The 15,424-nt window shown below is 40.9% G+C and overlaps 2 long non-coding RNA genes across 2 annotated transcripts; both read left to right on the plus strand.

Annotated features, from left to right (window-relative positions):
• The first annotated feature begins 1,566 nt into the window (after positions 1-1,566).
• LOC306978140 lies at positions 1,567-2,639 on the plus strand. Its single transcript, XR_013793886.1, has 3 exons — positions 1,567-1,873; positions 2,234-2,344; positions 2,540-2,639. It is a non-coding gene; the product is annotated as an uncharacterized lncRNA (long non-coding RNA).
• Positions 2,640-12,966: 10,327 nt separating this feature from the next.
• LOC306977419 lies at positions 12,967-14,004 on the plus strand. Its single transcript, XR_013793834.1, has 3 exons — positions 12,967-13,171; positions 13,571-13,666; positions 13,902-14,004. It is a non-coding gene; the product is annotated as an uncharacterized lncRNA (long non-coding RNA).
• The last annotated feature ends 1,420 nt before the right edge of the window (positions 14,005-15,424 follow it).

Genomic DNA, 15,424 nt, shown 5'->3' on the forward strand with positions numbered 1-15,424 from the left:
TTTATAAAATGTGCAAAATCAACCACCTGGTCGTGCATTTTGATGTAAAGTAAGTGTATATAATTTTTGGGGAATTTCAAGTCCCTCCTTCCCGGATCTCGGCAACTAATCAGAGTCTTGTATCCTCCCGCGTTGACCAATGAGACGAGCTTTCCCTGTGAACCAGCCTGTCAGGTCCAATCAGGAGGGAGGGGGAGGAGCTTGATCGTTTTGAAAATTCTGTTCCTGCTCTCCTCATTTAACAAACTAAGAAAGGCTTTTTTTTATGGTTAAAGCAAGCAACGAACCGCACTTTTCAGAGCCTCAAGCCTAATTTGAAAAATGCAAGAAAAAGAGGCGTAGCTTATACCGAGTCAGAGAAAGTAGCGGTTGGAGGGGTCTGTGATTGACAGACCTGAGTCACCTGACCTGGTGGCACCCAGCGGCCATGTGCCTGAGACTGCCCTGAGGTGCTGGGTTATTTTATCAGGCTGATTCCACTGTCATTTGTCCTGACAGAATTTACCGATCTATTTTACAGGTGTAAAGACGTGATTATATGCATTACAAAGCTTTATTATTTTTTACAGTAAAGTGCACAAAACTTGTCACATAAAAGCAGTGTCTTCAAAATGAATATTATTCTGCAGAAACATTGTTCAGTTCTCTCCAATATAACACAATTTCTGATGAGCCCAAACTCCAGACAGTGCATGTATCAAAGTCACATTTACTGGTAACGTAACAACATATTCAAAGCAAACCACACATGTGAAATTAAATGCGATAGGATTTAAATTAATATGCACAAAACTGTCAAAATAGTGACCGAGTCATGTAGACAACACTATAAGATGCAACTTATCTGCATAAAAAAGTAGATTTGGGGTTTGTTACTCAAGAGGGGAGGAATTCTATTGTTTACAGTGTCTGTGTTCACTGGTGTATGAATGAGAGAGTGAAAGGGTGACTGGTTCATACTGCAAAGTGCTTTGGGCCTGATAAAGGTAGAAAAGCGCTATATAAGTTGAGTCCATTTACCGTATATTTCAGATTTCACTCTATCTCTCCTCACTTTGTAAACCTACAGACTATCACTTTAAAAGAAATAGTTTGAAAATTACACAATATTCACTTGACGTCACACTTCTGATAATCCCTCCTCAGCAGTGATACAGGCGTGAGTCATAGTTTCAAGACCATACTCCTGCCGAAAGCCCTACCTTTTTAAAAATGCAGACGTTGTTCTGTGGTGAAGCTTGTTTTGAATGTCCTCTCAGTGATTATCCATCATTCATTCATTTGCTTTAGATCTGCTGAATTCCCCCATTGGCTTTCAGTAACCCCTCAGCAGAAGATGCACACATATACACACACTGAAACTGACACAAACTGTTTTTTGACTTTACATAGACTTTGTTGTTCTCATGGGGCCATTTGCTGTTCTTAATTTTATCCCCCGTGTGGAGGAATGCATTCGACCTTTCAGTCTTTCAGGGTAAAATATCCGGGAACTGACCTGGGTGTCCCAACTTCTCTATTCCATTGTATTTGAAGTGGGTGTTCACCACCAGAATCTTCTCCATATTAGGATTTCTGTGGGCCTATTTGGCAGGATAGTCTTGATCCTCCCTCGAACGAAGGCAGTTGTTATCTCTTATCTTCTCTTGTAGCCTGGGTTTACAGTCACTCGACAGAGAACATGGCTGCAGTGGTGCTGTTGCTGTTTTGTGCATTGCTCTGTGGAGCCCAAGATCCCCCCGTGGACGACGTGACTATTGTAACTCCGCTTCACAGGACAGGAGTGGACTTGGCCCTTGAGTACCTAGACTCACAGACCGCTGTACCTCGTCTTTTTCGCTATAACAGGACAATGGACAAACAAGAGCAGCAGGTAAATATTTCCTATACAGATTATACATCAGTAAGAAAAAGGGTTGTTTCATTTTAACATGGGCAATGTAATACCAATGAAAAAAGAGGTTAAAATAAAATAACTAACTCTGAACCATTACATGTGTTTTTTTCAATAGTTGGTTGTAGCGTATTCGGTACAGAATAATAGACTAGTACTTGGTAACTAAGACTTAATTTGGTCCAAGACAACACCTTCATCTGTCTGGTTTGTCTTTCGGGAAAGAGTTTTCTGGTTCTGGTTCATTTTGCTCCTTTATTTTGGCTCACATCCAGTTGAAATAAGACTGAACCGAACGTTTTGTTTTGTCTGTAACAAAATGGTCTCTGTCTTTTATAGTCTGGAGGAACAGAATCGAAATACGTGTACGAGCATTTGCTCCTGAAGCCGACCGTGTGTCTCAAAGGAACCGTTAACTCTCTACAAAATTGTCCCTTCATAAGGAGCAAAGTAAGTTTGAAAGCCTTTGTAATTGTGTACTTTGTGGATCAGTGGAAAGAGAATTCACCTGTGAACTACAAACCAAAGTATTTAAAGACAGTGTTGTTTGAGTTCTAGCAAAAATTCTCATTTCTGTATTGATATTATGTATGGGGGAAAATTACAATGAAAATAACTATATGCATCTTTATTTTGTGCCCACAGCCTTCGATGGACTGTGTAGTTTGTTACAAAACACAATTTAACCAAATACAGCAAACACCTAAACCATACGTGCACTGCATCCAGAAGCCAAAAATGACTCAGGTAAATACTTCACTCATGTCATTTAACCACGTTTAACTGGGCAAACATGAGGCAGTCCAAACAAACTGAACAAACCTCATGGATCTGCAGATGTTATTCTGGGTGTCAGAATGTAATGTCCCACAGTTTTTTTGGTCTGTGCATAAACTATTTTTTCCTGATTTAGAAAATAAGGAGCGACAGGATTGAGGCCTGTAAAAGGATGGTGCACCTCACCGGATCGACGTGCATGCTGTGTTTGTTGCCGCAGAATTAGACAACTCCGAGAGCTGCCTCAGATCCCACAGCGTCTCATTGAAACATCGCATTCACTTCAATAGAACACTTTACCCCCCTCCCCTGTTTCCTTTACTCCAGAGACTTCATTCATCACCAGAACAAACTCTCCCATTTGTTAGTTTGTGAGATAAAGCATTTCCTCTGAATCGTGAGTTTGTTCTGAAAAGCAAAAGAGAGAGGATGATTTGTTTTGCATCAACAGAACCAGAACAAAAATGGGAGGCATCTCTTTGATTCCAATGATGTGCCCTCACTCAGAACTCGTTTTTAGGTTTAAACCTGTATAAACTGTCAAACTGCGCTCCTCATTTTGCAAACTAACAAGGGCTTTCTGGTTCTGAACCCCCACCTTAACTGAGTGCATTTTCTCCGGTTTGGCCTTACCCAAATCTAAAGCCTTCTGGAAAAAAAAGTGTCAACAAACACCAATGAAAAGAAATGTCAAAAGATCCGTTTGATCAGTTCTGTAGGTCTTAGCTTTCAAATGAGGCTTAACATTGGCCTATAGGCTGTGAGCTTTTAGATTTGGGGAAAGCTGAACAGGAGAAAATGCACTCGGTTAAGGCGGGGGTTAAGAGGTCAAAGTGGGAGGAATTTGTTTGCATTCAGATTTCCCTCCATCTCTCACTTTGTAAAATAACAGACTATCATGTTCAAAGAAATGGCTAGAAAATTAAACTTTCAAAGGTTTGATGACAAGTCTGAACACTAAAATGTAAAGTTTACTGTTTCCATGTATTAGCTGCTTGCCATAAGCCCTACAGTGACGTCAGACTTGTCACAGGCATCATAGTTTCAAGACAAAACTGCTGCCGAAACCCCGAGCTTTGAGTCGCACTGACAGCACTCCTGCAAATGGGTCTGTCCACAACTTCAGAATGTCCAAATTGGCTACATTGACTTTATGTGTGAATGTGGTGTGTCAGGTGGATGGACTGTTAGGTGAAAAGAGCATGTCCCTATGGCGCCATCTACCTAAGGCAACGCGTAACTGCACATTCAATTTGGAAAGAAGATGAGTTGTCTGAGAGGGTGCAGGTGGAAGAACAAGCAGGAGTCTGGATGTCGTATGCAGGAGGTGTTTCTTGGCCATCAGCGTGAGGATGACATGAACTAAAGACATTTCATTCAAGTCGGTGTCACACTGATGAGCAAGACTTAACTCATGGTACTTGAGAGCCATGTATGAAGTGAAAATACCATAACTCTTCCCAATTCTTGTATTGTGAGCAGTGCACACCTGGGTGACTATAGGCTGTACTGCAGTCATTTAGATCCTGAGCCAACCTTTTTATATGATGTCCCACTGTTTTGTCCTGTGTAATGTGTGTGATAATGTCAATATTACTTTAGTTGATTATCTCCTAACTGGTGTGAAGTTGCCGTCTTCAGCTATCTCACCCTGTGTACATATTCTGATTTAAAATGTGTTATAAACAGCAAATGAAACCGTTCACAAGCCTCAGTCTTTACTCTCTTCTGCTTTCTTCAGTCCATCCCTCCATGTTCAACCAAATTGCTCAACCTATTCCACTACTAGCCTATCTGCTTCATGGTGGGACTTTCACTTATTTGTGAGGGCAGCAGTCAGTGTAGTCTCTTCACATTCAGTCTGAAGGAAAGATGGCCACTGAAGTGCTGCTCTGCGTTGCTGGAGCCCCAGATTCCTACAAAGAGGTGTGGACCTGTCCTGGACCGTCTGAGCTCCCACACCTCTGTGCCTGACCTCTGATGAAATGATGGATGCAAAATTACTTGAGTAATGCTATCTTTACCTTTTTGGGGGGTTTTGACTGTTTCCACCACCCCTGGGCAGTACTATGATACAATATTTTGTTTGTTATTGTTGCAACTCATTCAGAGTGCCCAAACTACATTCAATGAAAGATATTGATCAGTTTTTCGTTTATTTTTGCTCACATCCAATTGTAAGCTTGACTCACACAGACTGAACCCTGCATTTTGGTCTGTACTTGGGAATATAATCTTTTCATGGTGGAGGTTTGGGGACCCAGCATTTGTTTGTGTCTGTAAAATGGTTTGTCTTTTCATAGTCTTGATTGGGAGCGCAGTGCCTGTACCATAATGTTCATCTGAAGCCAACAGTGTTTGCCGACCCCAACCCACAAAAGTTGTTCCTTTAGAAATTACAGAATGAGTATGAGAATCTGTTATATTTTTACGCTATTTCCAGAACGCACTTTGCACCTTAGGCAGGATTTATTGAAATGTTACTTAAGTGTTTCTTCAATAAACCGGAAATGTGAAACACAAAATGTCACAAAGGGCTGTGAAACTGTTACTAGAAAACAAAGTGAAACTGCTTTGTCGTTCCTTTTTCATCAAACCAGTTGCATCTCATAATGGGACATGTTTCGAAGGCCAAAGGTTGTGTGTGCTCTTAGCCTGTCTTTCAGTCCACATCCATGTGAAATGAAGATGCTGCCGTAGTGCTGTCGCTACTTTTCTCCACACTGCTGTCCGTTGCTGGAGCACAAGATCCATACCTCCATTCAGAATGTACTCCATACTGGCCTTGATCCTCCCCCGAATGGAGATAGTTGTTGTGTTTGCTCTCTTGTACCCTGGGTATACAGCTCACAGTCAGTCTAAAAAGAAGATGGCTGCCAGAGTGCTGCTGCTGGTGAAGTTTTGCACATTGCTGTGTGTTGCTGCAGCCCAAGATGTCGCTTATAATCCCCCCGTGGGCAACAGTGGAGGATTGGACCTGGCCCTGCAGTTTCTAAACTCCCTGAGTGCTGTGCCTCGCCTTTATCGCTTTTACAGGACAGAGCCCGGAACACAGCAATGGGTAAATACAGTGCCTCTCGTAAGTATTCATACACCTTGAACTTTTGCACATTTTGTCATGTTTACATCCCTAAACATAAAGATTTTATTTTGATTTTTATACTGAACGTTCACACACAAGTAACAGACAACTGTGAAGTGAAAGCAAAATGATACATGATTCTGTTATTTTTTTTTAAATAGAAAAGTGAAAAGTGGGGCGTGCATAAGTATTCATACAGCATGAATTAATACTTTGTGGAACCCCCTTTTGCTGCAATAACAGCAGCAAGTCTCTTGGGGTATGACTGTACAAGATTTGCACATCTAGAAACTGAAATTTTAGCCCATTCCTCTATACAAAACAACTCCAGCTCTGTCAGATTTGAAGGAGAGCGTTTGTGAACAGCAGTTTTCAATTCTTTCCACAGATTTTCAAAAGGATTTAGGTCAGGACTTTGACTGGGCCATTCTAACACATTAATATGTTTGTCTTTAAACCATTCCATTGTTGATTTAACTTTGTGTTTAGGGTCATTGTCCTGCTGAAGGTGAATCTCCGCCCCAGCCTCAGTTCTCTTGCTGACTCCAACAGGTTTTCCTCCAAAATGTCTCTATATTTGGCTCCATCCATGTTCCCAACTATTCTTACAATCTCCCCAGTCCCCGCTGAGGAAAAGCAGCCCCACAGCATGATTCTCCCCCCACCATATTTGACACTGGGGATGGTGCACTCAGGACCAAGAGCAGTGTTAGGTTTGCTCCATACATAACGTTTTGCATTTGGGCCAAAAAGTTCAATTTTTGTCTCATCTGACCAAAGCTCCTTCGTCCACATGGAGCTGTGTCCTCCATATGACTTCTAGCAAACTTCAAACGGGATTTCTTATGGCCTCCTTTCAATAATGGCTTTCTTCTTCCCACTCGTCCATGACGGCCAGATTTGTGAAGATACGACTAATAGTTGTCCCATGTACAGATTCCCCCAGCTCAGCGGCAGGACTTCACAGCTCCTCCAGAGTTATCATGGGGCACTTGGTTGCCTTTCTGACCAGTGTTCTCCTTGTTCGCTCTGATATTTTAGGTGGAGGACCACGTCTTGGTAAGTTGGCAGTGGCGCTATACTCTTTCCATTTCTGAATGATGGATTGAACAGTGCTCCGGGAGATGTTTAAATCTTGGGAAATCTTTGTATAACTTAACGCTGCTTTAAACTTCTCCACAACTTTATCCCTGACCTCTCTGGTGCTCGTTGACCTTCATTATGCTGTTCAGTGACCAACACACTCCGACCACAGCTCTGAGGGCCTAAAAGAACAGCTGTAATTATACTGAGAGTAGATTACACACAGGTGGCTCTATTTAACCGTTAGGCCAAGGAGTGAACATTCTGGAGTCATTAGAAATGTTTTAAAGGCAATTTAATGCACTCAGAAAATGCTGTATGAATACTTATGCACGCCCCACTATTCACTTTTCTATTTTTGAAAATTAACAGAATCATGTATCATTTTGCTTTCACTTCACAGTTGTCTGTTACTTGTGTGTGAACGTTCAGTAAAAAAATAAAAATAAAATCTTTATGTTTAGGGTTGTAAACATGACAAAATGTGCAAAAGTTCAAGGTGTATGAATACTTACGAGAGGCACTGTATACACAGTGTACAAAAAATAATAGAGAAAAGCCTAAAAACAAGTAACCATGGACTCACTTAGTTGTTGTAGCCTATTCTGTAGCCAGCTAGTTGTTGGCTAAAAGCTTAGTAAGACTTACTTTGGTCCTAAACGACAACTTCATCTCTTTTTTCTTCAATCATATAAAAAAAACAGTTACATTTTTTCCCCTAGTTTATGTTATTTGAGCAGTTCACATATTTTATTTACAAAATTCACATTAGAGGTTGGTGTGTGTCTGATCAAAGTAAGGAAACAAAAGAACAAACTCTGATTCATTTTGCTCATTTGTTTTGGCTCACATCCAATTGAAACAAGACTTTGAAACTAATGTTTTGTTCTGTATGTAGCAAAATGCTCTCTTTTCAGTATGGAGTTGTGTACGAGCATCTGTCGCTGAAGGCAACCGTGTGTCTCAAAGGAACCGTGGACTCTCCACAAAATTGTCCCTTCAACAATAACACAGTGAGTTTAAAAGCCATACTAATTGAATACTTTGGGGATCAGAGGAAAAGCATTTGCCAATGAACTACAGACCAAAGTATTTAAAGGTAGTGTTATTAGACTATAGAGATATAATCACACTGTGTCCCTATGAAGTTGACATTTTGAGATCAAATCAAATACTTTAACTATTCTCATCCCAGTATTGATATGGTATTAAAAATAAATGTGTGTATCTTGTATTTTGTGCGCACAGCCTTTGATGGACTGTGTAGTTTGTTACCAAACAGAAGACAATGAAATACAGCGAACTCCTGAACCATATGTGCACTGCATCCAGAAACCAAAAGTGAATAAGGTAGCTACTTCACTCTTGTATTTTGTGTTTTGAGGTAAACTACTTCACTTCGACAACCATCAAAGTAATCACAATGTTTAACCAAGGCCACTTTGTGCACACTGAGGCAGATTAGATGTTACTGACTTCGCAGAATCCTGCCCCAAAACGTTTTTTTCAAAGTCGAAAAACTACCTGAAAAACACTGCCTGGAAACTTTTTGAGTCAAGAATATTTCACATTTTAAGTGCCGCAGGAAGAGGCCATCATGACATCTGCTAAATTCCACTTGGAGCTGTGCTTTTGTGAAAGGTCAATTAGATGAACACCAGAAATAACCAGAAAACATGAGGTCCATACAACAGAGTACAGTGAGCTCAATGTGGGTGTAAGGATGTGGTGAACTGAAGATTTATGTCTGAGCAGTCCTAACAACTGTTTTGCTCTTGAATTAGGAAATACGGAAGACCAGGAATGATGAGTGTAAGAGGATGTCCTACCTCACTGGAATAGTGTTGTCTACGTCCGGTGTGGGTACAGAACACAGGGCCATCAAGCCTCTATTGGAGGTGAAACCTCCTCTGATCAAGCTGAACTTTACTCTAATGGAGCTGAACTCTACTCTAATGGAGCGGATCTTTACTCCACTAATGAAGCTGAACGATACTCTAATGGAGCTGAACGATACTCTATTGCCGATGGAACTAAATGTGACAGATTTCAGAACCACTGAAGCCCATTAAAAGAATTTCCTAACATACAGTATATACTGGGTGTCTTTCATTATTCATCAAAGTAGTTCTGCTTGGCAGTTATTTTGACATGAATTCATTGTTTTTGAAGATTGTGCCGATCTTTAAGGAGCTGCACACTTCTGACCTGTAAACTCACGTCACAGTAAATCCAAGATGCAGCGGGACTGTTGCTGCTGTCACTTTGTGTGCGTCACTTTGCAGACATAATTAAACTACCTCTCACTGAGCACCCCCTCTGAGTTTGAGATATAGTTTAATTTATTATTAGAATCCCCACTAGCTGTGCTTTACAGCCAGCTAGTCTTCCTGGGGTCCTTGTTAAAAGCACAATGTGCACTTGACATCATTCTGCATCCTCAAAGATATTCAACACCAATAGTTCTTCAATTGTTCTTTAAGCATTTGTAACTCACCTAAGAGCACAGGTCTGACCCAGTCATGCCGTAATTGCTTTTTTTAAATTTTTTTTATTTATTTATTTTTCAGGGACGATGCAACATCAACATAGTTACAATAAGGCTTTGCAGCCGATGCGACATATATAGAGCTTTTAGCTAGTGCTAATTCGCAGCTCATGTCCCTGGTTGGGCCTTTCTACACAATTTACAATAATAAAATACATTAATACAACATTTGTATAAAACTCTTTCAGCCACACACATACTGTACATACACGATCACATATACTTTCACACAGACTCAGGGCTATTTACAAATGGAAACAGCTTTGGTTTGTTTTCAGCCAAGACTTAACCCTTGAAGTGAACATTTTAAACTCAGACATGGTTTTCAGTTCTGTGGGTAATGAGTTCCACAGGTTCAGACTTAATACAAAATGGCAGACTGACCAAATGAAGTCTCGCGGTGTGGAATCGTACAGATGTGATTGATGGAGCCTCTGGTGACTCTGTGAAAGTCAAAGAGTGCCGGGGACAAGACACCTCCTTGTTGTACTCCCCTCCTGATGTTACCTATAAAGAAGTGCTATTATATTTACCAACGCTTTACACAACTGGACTTGTTTTGAGGCCAAAGGTTGTGTGTGCTCATAGTCTGGGTTTCATTCCACTTCCATTTGAAAAGAAAATGGCCGCTGTGGTGCCGTTGCTGCTGTTTTCAGCGCTGCTGTTTGTTGCTGCAGCCCAGAATCCTTACAATGACCTCCCCGTGGGCTACAGGAGAGGAGTGGACCTGGCCTTGGAGCAGCTAAACTCTAGCACTGCTGTGCCTCACCATTATCGCCTTTTCTGGACAGTGGACAAAACCGAGAGCGATGTAAGGATTCTGCAAAGATGTATAAATGTTATTGTAGAAAGGTCTCTTGCTAAAAGTACATTTAAAAAATAGCTATCATGAGGTTTAATATGAAAAACGCCAATATACAGCGTTTCTTATTGAAGTATAGTCGTACAATTCATACAAAGAAATGAAGGAATTTTTGTACTGTAGCCTCCACATTTTGCCATACTATGGACCATAAACATAAATATATTTAATTGAAATTGTATGTGGTAGACACACACTAAGTGACACATAATCATGAAGTGAAATGAAATGTATACATGATTTAGATTTTTTATTATAAATAAAAACTGTGATGTGCAAAAGTATAGGCACCCTTAAGTTGCCTGATGATTTCTGAATGATCACATGTTGACCTAATGACTAAATCGAGTCTGCCTGTGTGTAATCTACTGTCAGTTCAAACACAGCTGCTCTGTGATGGTCTCAGAGGTCTGTTAAGAGACTATTGTGGAGCAGAAGAAGTATAAAGAGAAGTGGAGAAGTATAAAGCTGGGTTAGGTTGATTTGATTTGATTTGATTTATTTTCACATAATAAAACAATAGCATGATTACATCTGGTTTCACAAATGTGATGGAAGGTTGCTAAAAACCCTCAAAGGGCTTAATGAGTGGCAACCTCCATAAGTTAAAATTAAAAGCAAATGTGAGGCATGCAATTGTCAAAAAAAAAAAAAGTAAATTAAAGTACATTGTCAGAAAACACAATACAACTTACATCAATGCTGGGTTTAGAAATGGATCCCAAGAGGAAAATAGCAATCACTCAGAAGCAAAGATTTAAGAGATTTTCTAAACTGAATTGGGGAAAGCTCCGTGAGAGGAGTTGGCAGGATATTCCATATTTTGGGTCCTCTGTATGGAACACTAAACTGAGAGTTCAGGGACATGAACTAAAGACATTGTTTAATGAGCAAGACTTAACTCATGGTACTTGAGAGTATGAAGTGAAAATACCATAACTTTTCCCAATTCTTGTATTGTGAGCGCACCTGGGTGACTATAGGCTGTACTGCAGTCATTTAGATCCCGAGCCAACCTTTTTAGATGATGTCCTGTGTACTGTGTGTGATAATGTCAATATTACTTTAGTTGATTATCTCCTAACTGGTGTGAAGTTGCTGTCTTCAGCTACCTCACCCTGTGTACATATTCTGATTTAAAATGTGTTTGGGAATAAACAGCAAATGAAACCGTTCACAAGCCTCAGTCTTTACTCTCTTCTGCTTTCTTCAGTCCATCCCTCCATGTTCAACCAAATTGCTCAACCTATTCCACTACTAGCCTATCTGCTTCATGGTGGGACTTTCACTTATTTGGGAGGGCAGTAGTCAGTGTGGTCTCTTCACATTCAGTCTGAAGGAAAGATGGCCACTGAAGTGCTGCTCTGCGTTGCTGGAGCCCCAGATTCCTACAAAGAGGTGTGGACCTGTCCTGGACCGTCTGAGCCCCCACACCTCTGTGCCTGACCTCTGATGAAATGATGGATGCAAAATTACTTGAGTAATGCTATCTTTACCTTTTTGGGGGGTTTTGACTGTTTTCACCACCCCTGGGCAGTACTATGATACAATATTTTGTTTGTTATTGTTGCAACTCATTCAGAGTGCCCAAACTACATTCAATGAAAGATATTGATCAGTTTTTCGTTTATTTTTGCTCACATCCAATTGTAAGCTTGACTCACACAGACTGAACCCTGCATTTTGGTCTGTACTTGGGAATATAATCTTTTCATGGTGGAGGTTTGGGGACCCAGCATTTGTTTGTGTCTGTAAAATGGTTTGTCTTTTCATAGTCTTGATTGGAAGAGCAGTGCCTGTACCATAATGTTCATCTGAAGCCAACAGTTTTGGCCGACCCCAACCCACAAAAGTTGTTCTTTTAGAAATTACAGAGTGAGTTTGAAAATCTGTTATTGCTATAGTGCAGTATTTTCCTTGTTGCACATGGTTTACACAATCTAATGATCATTTTGACATGACTGAGAAGCATTTTAGTCCTGATGATCTGGTGGTACCTGGAAAGGCGAATCAAACCAATGTCCATCCATCCATCCATTTTCTTCCGCTTTATCCGGGGCCGGGTCGCGGGGGCAGCAGTCTCAGCAGAGATGCCCAAACTTCCCGATCCACACACACCTCCTCCAGCTGTTCTGGGGGGACCCCGAGGCGACACCAGGCCAGCTCGGAGACATAGTCCCACCACCGTGTCCTGGGTCTTCCACGAGGCCTTGTCCCACTAGGACATGCCTGGAACACCAGGAGGCATCCGAAACAGATGCCCGAGCCACCTCAGCTGGCTCCTTTCGACGTGAAGGAGCAGCGACTCTACTCCGAGCTCCTCCCGGGTAACTGAGCTCCTCACCCGATCTCGGAGGGTGTAATAAACCACTGTAGTTAATCAAAAGAATTCTCCAACATAAAACTGTTTTGTTTTTCCTTTTTTCATCAAACCAGTTGCATCTCATAATGGGACATGTTTCGAAGGCCAAAGGTTGTGTGTGCTCTTAGCCTGTGTTTCAGTCCACATCCATGTGAAATGAAGATGGCTGCCGTAGTGCTGTTGCTACTTTTCTCCACACTGCTGTCCGTTGCTGGAGCCCAAGATCCATACCTCCATTCAGAATCTACTCCATAATAGGATTTCCGTGGGGCTATGTTAGGATGGCCTTGATCCTCCCCCGAATGGAGATAGTTGTTGTGTTTGCTCTCTTGTACCCTGGGTATACAGCTCACAGTCAGTCTAAAGAGAAGATGGCTGCCAGAGTGCTGCTGCTGGTGAAGTTTTGCACATTGCTGTGTGTTGCTGCAGCCCAAGATGTCACTTATAATCCCCCCGTGGGCAACAGTGGAGGATTGGACCTGGCCCTGCAGTTTCTAAACTCCCTGAGTGCTGTGACTCGCCTTTATCGCTTTTACAGGACAGAGCCCGGAACACAGCAATGGGTAAATATACACAGTGTACAAAAAATAATAGAGAAAAGTAAAAAAAAAAGTAACCATGGACTCACTTAGTTGTTGTAGCCTATTCTGTAGCCAGCTTGTCGTTGGCTAATACCTCACTAAGACTTACTTTGGTCCTACACGACAACTTCATCTCTTTTTTCTTCAATCATATAAAAAAAACAGTTACTTTTTTCCCCTAGTTTTTCTTATTTGAGCAGTTCACATTTTTAATTTACAAAATTCACATTGGAGGTTGGTGTGTGTCTGATCAAAGTAAGGAAACAAAAGAACAAACTCTGATTCATTTTGCTCATTTGTTTTGGTTCACATCCAATTGAAACAAGACTTTGAAACTAATGTTTTGTTCTGTATGTAGCAAAACGCTCTGTCTTTTCATAGTATGGAGCTGTGTACGAGCATCTGTTGCTGAAGGCAACCGTGTGTCTCAAAGGAACCGTTGACTCTCCACAAAATTGTCCCTTCAAAGATAACACAGTGAGTTTAAAAGCCATACTAATTGAATACTTTGGGGATCAGAGGAAAAGCATTTGCCAATGAACAACAAACCAAAGTATTTAAAGGTAGTGTTATTAGACTATAGAGATATAATCACACTGTGTCCCTATGAAGTTGACATTTTGAGATCAAATCAAATACTTTAACTATTCTCATCCCAGTATTGATAGTGTAATGAAAATAAATGTGTGTATCTTGTATTTTGTGCCCACAGCCTTTGATGGACTGTGTAGTTTGTTACCAAACAGAAGACAATCAAATACAGCAGAGCCCTGAACCATATGTGCACTGCATCCAGAAACCAAAAGTGACGGAGGTAACTACTTCACTCTTGTATTTTGTGTTTTGAGGTAAACTACTTCACTTCGACTACCATCAAAGTAATCACAATGTTTAACCAAGGCCACTTTGTGCACACTGAGGCAGATTAGATGTTATTGACTTCGCAGAATCCTGCCCCAAAACAGTTATTTCAAAGTCGAAAAACTACCTGAAAAACACTGCATGCAAACTTTTTGAGTCAAGAATATTTCACATTTTAAGTGCCGCGGGAAGAGGCTATCATGACATCTGCTAAATTCCACTTGGAGCTGTGCTTTTGCGAAAGGTCAATTAGATGAACACCAGATACAATAACCAGAAAGCATGAGGTCCATACAACAGAGTACAGTGAGCTCAATGTGGGTGTAAGGATATGGTGAACTGAAGATTTATGTCTGAGCAGTCCTAACATCTGTTTTGCTCTTGAATTAGGAAATATGGAAGACCAGGAATGATAAGTGTAAGAGCATGTCCTACCTCACTGGAAGGGAGGTGCAAATGTCCAGTGCGCCGGAAGATACTCCACTAATGGAGCTGAACGATACTCTAATGGAGCGGATCTTTACTCCACTAATGGAGCTGAACGATATTCTAATGGAGCGGATCTTTACTCCACTAATGGAGCTGAACGATACTCTAATGGAGCTGAACTTTACTCTAATGGAGCGGAACGATACTCTATTGAAGCTGAACGATACTCTAATGGAGCGGATCTTTACTCCACTAATGAAGCTGAACGATACTCTAATGGAGCGGAACGATACTCTATTGCCGATGGAACTAAATGTGACAGATTTCAGAACCACTGAAGCCCATTAAAAGAATTTCCTTATTCATGAAAGCAGTTCTGTTTGGCAGTTATTTTGACGTGAATTCATTGTTTTTGAAGATTGTGCCGATCTTTAAGGAGCTGCACACTTCTGACCTGTAAACTCACATCACAGTAAATCCAAGATGCAGCGGGACTGTTTCTGCTGTCACTTTGTGTGCGTCACTTTGCAGACATCATTAAACTTTACCTCTCACTGAGCACCCCGTCTGAGTTTGAGATATAGTTTAATTTATTATTAGGATCCCCACTAGCTGTGCTTTACAGCCAGCTAGTCTTCCTGGGGTCCTTGTTAAAAGCACAATGTGAACTTGACATCATTCTGCATCCTCAAAGATATTCAACACCAATAGTTCTTCAATTGTTCTTTAAACATTTGTAACTCACCTAAGAGCACAGGTCTGACCCAGTCATGCCGTAATTGCTTGTTTTTTGTTGTTGTATTTATTTATTTGTCAGGAACGATGCAACATCAACATAGTTACAATAAAGCTGTCACACACATACTGTACATACATGATCACATATCCTTTCACACAGACTCAGGGCTATTTACAAATGGAAACAGCTTTGGTTTGTTTTCAGCC

The sequence above is a fragment of the Gobius niger genome (genome assembly GCF_951799975.1).
Source record: "Gobius niger genome assembly, chromosome: 18".
Taxonomy (NCBI): Eukaryota; Metazoa; Chordata; class Actinopteri; order Gobiiformes; family Gobiidae; genus Gobius; species Gobius niger.